Source organism: Ictalurus punctatus, chromosome 8, assembly GCF_001660625.3.
Source record: "Ictalurus punctatus breed USDA103 chromosome 8, Coco_2.0, whole genome shotgun sequence".
In the NCBI taxonomy this organism is placed as follows: Eukaryota; Metazoa; Chordata; class Actinopteri; order Siluriformes; family Ictaluridae; genus Ictalurus; species Ictalurus punctatus.
In genome coordinates, this window is record NC_030423.2 from 17,694,070 (window position 1) to 17,700,966 (window position 6,897).

At 38.8% G+C, this 6,897-nt stretch overlaps 2 non-coding genes across 2 annotated transcripts; both read left to right on the plus strand.

Annotated features, from left to right (window-relative positions):
• Nucleotides 1-1,632: 1,632 nt before the first annotated feature.
• Nucleotides 1,633-1,823, plus strand: LOC128633509 (U2 spliceosomal RNA). The gene has a single exon (XR_008396932.1). It is a non-coding gene; the product is annotated as a U2 spliceosomal RNA (small nuclear RNA).
• A 1,264-nt stretch (nt 1,824-3,087) lies between these two features.
• Nucleotides 3,088-3,251, plus strand: LOC124628453 (U1 spliceosomal RNA). Its single transcript, XR_006982990.1, has one exon. It is a non-coding gene; the product is annotated as a U1 spliceosomal RNA (small nuclear RNA).
• Nucleotides 3,252-6,897: the final 3,646 nt, after the last annotated feature.

Genomic DNA, 6,897 nt, shown 5'->3' on the forward strand with positions numbered 1-6,897 from the left:
GCAGTAAACTATTTAATTCATACTTTAGAGCTGTTTTTATACAATGTGGTGTAATTTAATATTATGTAGTTTATATTTAATTGAAAATGGGTAAGCTTTAAGGGGTGACCAGGCCTTATTAAGTGTGATTGACATTTCAGAGGAGCATGGAAGGGGACAGAGAGACAGAAACGACCCTAGGCACTCATTCGTTAACCTCTATGTTTCCAACCATAGTCCTGAAGTACACCTGTTTAGTGGGTTTTTTTTTCATGCTCATATTTCACCTGATTGGCTAATTATCAGGCCTCTGAGTTGATCAGAGCAGGGAAACCGTTCAAATGTATAGGACAGGGGGTATTCTAGGATCAGGGATATGAGCCTGTGTGCTAATTTGCAGCAGTAATTTAAAAACATCATCATCATAATGTTGTTGGACATGAATTAAACATCTAGGTGGCGCTGTTGTGGAGATGAACTGGATTCTGTAGCAGCAGGTGATGCCAATATTCAATGAAAGGCTACATATTTTACTAACTTTCGCATACCAGGACTAATAAGTAGAGTAATTAAAGCTAATTACTTTATACGTGCAAATAGTAAGAGTGGCAAACTGTAAAACAGATTTTTTATAATTTGTATGGTTTTTCTTACTGAAAATTTTACTGTCGGAAGAGTTTGGATTGAGACTGTCCTTTTAGATACTCGCGATAGTATGTTAGGGTTTTGGGTTTTTTTTTTTTTCTTGGGGGGAGACATAAGTTTCCTTTGATGCATTCTGGTGGTAAATGCTGCAAGTCCAGAATAAATGAAATGAAGGTAGGTAGTGCTGTATATGGTCAAGTAAGTCTCTATAAAGTGATGTTTGAAAATGGCGGATGAGTGATGCATGTGTAAAGACGAATTTATTTTCCTTTTAAGTAAATTTGGGGCCGAGGAGACCGTTGTTCTTGTTTTAGAAAAGTGGAGAGAATTTTATTGCTAAAAATGTTCACCCTTTGTACCACCAGCAAACATGAAGATTTTCTTGGTAATTACAATAAGTATTTTTGGTGAACTTTGCATTCAGTACGTGTTTGGTAATTCTGACCTCTTGCTCTGTGATTAGATTACATTTATTAATATTACTGCCCACAATTTAGATTCTTTTCGCCAAGAAGTCCTCGTGAAAAAGTTGTACACAGTTATAGGTAATATGCTTGTAGCCTTTTTTCCCCCCTGATTTATTTTCTCCTGCAATACTACATTTGGCCACTGAGAGGCAATGCTACATAAGTCAGGTCAACTTTAACATCTTTTTAAATTCCACACGTTTGGTTTGTCTTGTGTTGGTCGTTACAATGGAAGGATATTTATCCAGTTTAAATGTTTGTTTTTAAAAACTACTTTCTAAACCAGTGTGAGTTTGTAGTGCGGAAGATTTTGTTTTCTCGTCTCTGATTGGGCAGTTTTTTGCATTCATTATCTTTTCCCTTTTTGTTTTGGTGTTAACTGTCACTTAAATCGCCTTGTTGTTCGCTAATATTAGAGTAAACCATATATTTGTCACGTTTTATACTGGTTTATTATACAATATTAAGAGTAATCAGCTTTTGCCGCCCTCGGGTTTACCGTCCTGTAGAATGACCCCGTTTGTTGTGTGCTGTAGTCGGTATCGCTTCTCGGCCTTTTGGCTAAGATCAAGTGTAGTATCTGTTCTTATCAGTTTAATATCTGATACGTCCCCTACCCGGGGACCATATATTAAATTGATTTTTGGAATAGGGAGATGGAATAGGGGCTTGCTCCGTCCACTCCACGCATCGACCCGGTATTGCAGTACTTCCGGGAACGGTGCACCCCCTCTATACTGTCAAAGAAGATAATGTTTGTCTGTCTGTCTGTCTGTGGTGTTAGTTCATTACATGGAAGTGGGCGCTATACTTGTGCTTAATTTGTTTGTGGCGTTTCCTGTATTTAAGCTGTTTATGATCTGACTGAATTCACAGTTTACGCTGAATTCATAGTTCACTAACGAAAAGGATTGTTAATTGTTCATACAGGACCAGTGTGGAGTTCGTACAAGTCTGTACTTTTATATACATCTTCATTTCTCTGCCATGAAAACCAAACTCGATACTCCAACGTTTGTCTGCAGTTTTAAGCCTAACTGTACATGACTACCGCACAGTAAAATCATTTATTTAAAAATCCTAGGAAAACAGCTGTCTTTATTGGAAGCCTGACTTTTATAGCGTGTCCAAATCATGTTTAAAGGTTAAATTATTGTATTTTTAAGTGAGTTAAAACACGCATTGTAGTTCTACAACGAAAAGATCAATTTCTTGCGCTTCATGTGGCTTAATTTAACTTATCCAACGGCTCAAATTCGTCGTAATATTAATATAAACTACTAACTTATCAATTTTTTATTCATAATCTATTACCCACCCCAATCATAATTTGTGGCAGACGGAACTATCAATCCGGAACTATATATCCGGACTCCCATAGCCGGTCGGACAGAAACTTCTACCTTCATGCGAGTTTTGTTCAGCTCTTTGTTCATAGACTGTGGTTATATAGTCACTTGAATAAAGCTGATTTTCTACCTCAGTTCCTTATTTATTTGGTAATTAAGTGAATGGAAGTGAGATTTCTTGTAGAGACGTCATTTTATTTTGGCTGTAAATCGCTGGCTGACCTGCACACCGAGGGGGCGGGGCTAACTGTAGCGAGGCTTTCAAACAACCTTAATAAAATTGTTGATTTTTTTTTTTTACTGACTCTCATGACTTACCGTGTAGCAATACGCTGCTTCTCCTGGACTGACTGTTGTGATTTTAGTGTACATGCTACAATTACAAAAGCCGTTTCTTGAACATAGCGGATCTTATTTACATATTCAGAAGCAGTGCATCATGGGAAGTATTATATCGTTTTGTTGCTAAGAAAATAGACGACCACACGACGTTAGGTGTAATATAAACATGGTGTGTGTTTCAGTACTTTTAGACTGTCGTGTTTTACACTTGGATGTTTGTGTATAATGCTTAGCGCTACATTCTTCACCATGATGGTGAACCGTGTGTGTTGTGGTGCAGTCGGTAGCCGCTGGAGCTGTAATTCATACTTACCTGGCAGGGGAGATACCATGATCATGAAGGTGGTTCACCCAGGGCGAGGCTCAGCCATTGCACTCCGGTTGTGCTGACCCCTGCGAATTCCCCAAATGTGGGAATCTCGACTGCATAATTTGTGGTAGTGGGGGACTGCGTTCGCGCTCTCCCCTGATCTTTACTGTACTAAAGTCAGAACTTTTATTCGTATTTTATTCATTAACGTGGGAGTTTTTTTAATACGCTGTTTCTGGGTATCTTGTCACAAACATATTGGGCGCAGTAATTCCAGATCACAGTAGCTGCACTACATAAGAACCTGGATTATATTAAGAGTAGTACTGTCAATCAATTCAACATTTCAATCGAGTTAATCACAGTCATGGGCTGTAATTAATCGCAAATTTAAAATACTAGGATTTACTTGTAAACGTGCAGTGTTGAAATTAATGAATGCACGAGAAACTGTTTTAAGGAAACAGATTCTTCAGTTGTATTATCGCAGCCATTAACATGTTTAATAAGTGTTCAATAACAATCTTAAATTGTTGAGGCACCCATTTGAACTTCAGACATATTTAGCAGAAACCAACAACTGTTGCAAAGTAATGTCTGCTCCAAAGTCACAAATCGCTTATCTGTAAGTTTTTTGGCATAGTAACATCAACTCAAATCAATTCAACAATAAGCAGGCCTATTTTAGAAATGGAATGCCATAATGTCTGTGAAGAGACAGTGTGAACAATCTCTACATTCTTGGTTAAAGATAATTACTTCAGTCAGTGTGCATCTGTACAACATGCCTCCTGTCAACCAATCATAGTCTACACTCTTCTTTCAACCAGTTGCTCATGCAACTTCAGGAATATTTTGAATAATTTGAATATTTGCTCATGCAGACTAGCTTGTTCACATTTTCAGATGATGGAGCTGACCTCTTCTTCTGCTGAATGTGGCCTGCCAAAGAGAACAGTCTCTCACATGGCAATGTTGAGGCAGGTGTAGCCAAGTAACTTTTTGCAATATGGGCCAGCTTACCTTATGTACCTGCTTGTGATAACCACCACTGTAGTGGACATATTTCTCTGCTGACACAGGGCTCTGCCTTGTACCTCTCTAGAGATTTATCTGTAGACAGTACCTCTTCATCAGACTCTGAATCTGATCCCATGAGTAGGAGGGCCATCTTCAGAGATTTATCTGTAGACAGTACCTCTTCATCAGACTCTGAATCTGATCCCATGAGTAGGAGGGCCATCTTCTTCTTTGGTGGCTCTGACTCCACTTTTTTTTCCAGAGGTCTGTGGTGCAGGTTCTCTATCCTTCAGCATCTCACTCAGCTTTTGCCATACCTCTCCCATCTCTGCCCTGGGCAAGCACCTAAGGTTTTTGAACTTAGGATCTAGAGCGGTTGCCACCTTTAACCACCATAGGTTTGAGTTCTCCTTTTGCCTGTTTAGGTCCTTTGTGAATGCAGCTTTGAAGCACGCTATGTTGGCAGGGTCAACATCAGAGACCTCCATTGTACGCAGGAGATGACATAGTGCTGCAGCACCACGGAGCAGGATACATACTTTTCACCACCTAGGAGCTCAGTAATGTACCTACAGTGCAAACAGAGCACCACACAATTGACTTATTGACTACAGGTTTCATTCAGATGGCATCTATTTAGGGTATAGGCCTTAAAACTATGTCTAGATGACTTATTTTTATCAGTAAAATTGGAGAAGACTAAGAAATTCCATTACCTGCAGTCAAGGGCGTAGATTTGCATATGGACGGTAGGAACATCTCCCTACCAATATTTTGGGAGGGCAGAATTGTGATCATGATCATTATTTGCGTGAACCCGTTCGCATTATCTTTGGAGTGAAGTCAGGTAAATTCCATAGCATACTCTCCCAGAAGCTCCAGGATTTAGGCATGCTAGCATTTGATTGGCTGAAAGGGAGGGGCTATCTGAAGGCTCACCTTACGTGCAAATATCGAGCTGCCAGTGTAGACTACAGACACGGAGGCAAGGGCTGATCGGCTGACAATGATGAGTAAGTTATCAAGGCTGTCAGTCCATACCTCAAGCATGGGCCAAAAATGTAGTCTTTCAGATGACTTTACTCCCTTTCCTCTATTGCCTGCACAGCACAGCATACATAAAGTACTTTTCCCATGCCAACACGTTTTGTACTTTACAGATATCATGCCACCAAAAAAACGACGTCAGGAGCTTTTTCCCCACCCAAAGCGTAAGTAATAAGTAGTAAACTAACTGTCCAGTAGCCACATTGATTTAAAATGAAAACCTGTTAGCGACCAAATTTCACCAGCCTTGCACTGCGGAAAGTAATGTCAACTGATGTTAGTTAACGTGTTAGCTAGCATTAACTAGCAAGCTAACCCTGGCTTCTGTCATCTGCAGGCTAGCAGTCAGGTTGCTAGCTGGAACATAAAATAGGTGCATATATGAAATTATGTTCAGTTGAATTTTAGTCTAGAAATCCCATGAAATTGTCATCATTTAATGAATTAGTTTGTATGCAGGAAATGCAGCAACAGGCTGAAGTAGAGCAGGATGAAACAGCTATGTCTTCAGGGTTTCAGGTGAGGTCCTAATTATGAATTATATTTTGGAATTGTAGGGAGGCATCAGCATTAAAGTCAGTCTTTAGGATGTTCAACAAATATACAGTATAACCTTTTTGAAAGTCAACATATTGGTCATGAGTTTGTTTTGAAAAAAATCTTGCATCAAAACAACCTATGATCGTATTCACTCAATATTAACATTTCCCTCAAAAATAAATGGGATGCAAAGTTTAACTATGTTTATGTATCTTCATCAATGCATAATTTTATTACACATAGGAAACTCAAAAATCAAGTAGGCCTAAAGATGCCATAGGGCAGGTTGAGGGAGAATCAGCTGGACCTTCAGGGCTTCAGGTGAGGTCTTAAAATGATACTCCGATTAAACATAGGCCTATATGAAGAGTTCATTTGCAAAGACCAATATCTCCATTCTTATGAATATTTAAAAATCATGTATTTTTATTGTGCATTCCAGGTAATGTCAATCAAACTGCAGTTGGGTTGTTTTAATTAAGTGAAATTAAATGTAATCAAAACAACCCAGTTGAAGCTTGATTTTGTATTACCTGGTATGCACAATTTAAAAAAATGATTTATGAAAATGAATTAAAATGGTGGATATCTGTTTTTGCAAATGAACTCTTCATATGCTATTCTGGATTAATTGTAAATGACCAATTTACATGTATTGTAAGTACCATAGTCTGCCTATTTTAATGTTAACTTAGTTGCAAGTTATTATAACACAGGATGCAAAAGAATAATTTGCAAATGTTGATGCAGACCAGGTTAAGTTTAGTTTTCTCTTTAGGAGACAGTCAGTGTGAGTGAGGATGATCCTGAAGCAAGTCAGTGTAGCAGTGTCATGGACATGGGGAGTAAGCCATTCCAGCCTGATCCAAAATTCATCGAAGTACAGCAACTTCCAGACAAGATTTTGCGGTTTCAGGTGAATGGAACAGTCAGTATTCATGGCTTCGCTTCAGTCCAACACTGAAAAAGGTTCTTTGTTTTGAGTGTGTCAAAGCATACACCATAAAAAAGACCACTTTGGAGAAAAGAATGACCCTGCCTTCTGCACAAAGGGTTTCAATAATTGGAAGAATGAAATGATGACCCTGTTCTTTCCTCATGGCTCACCTGTTGCCATGATTATGTCAGTCCACAGTGCCAAAATGAATACTTAACCTTGCTTGGTAACACCAATTGTCAGAGGCATTTCAGGAACAAT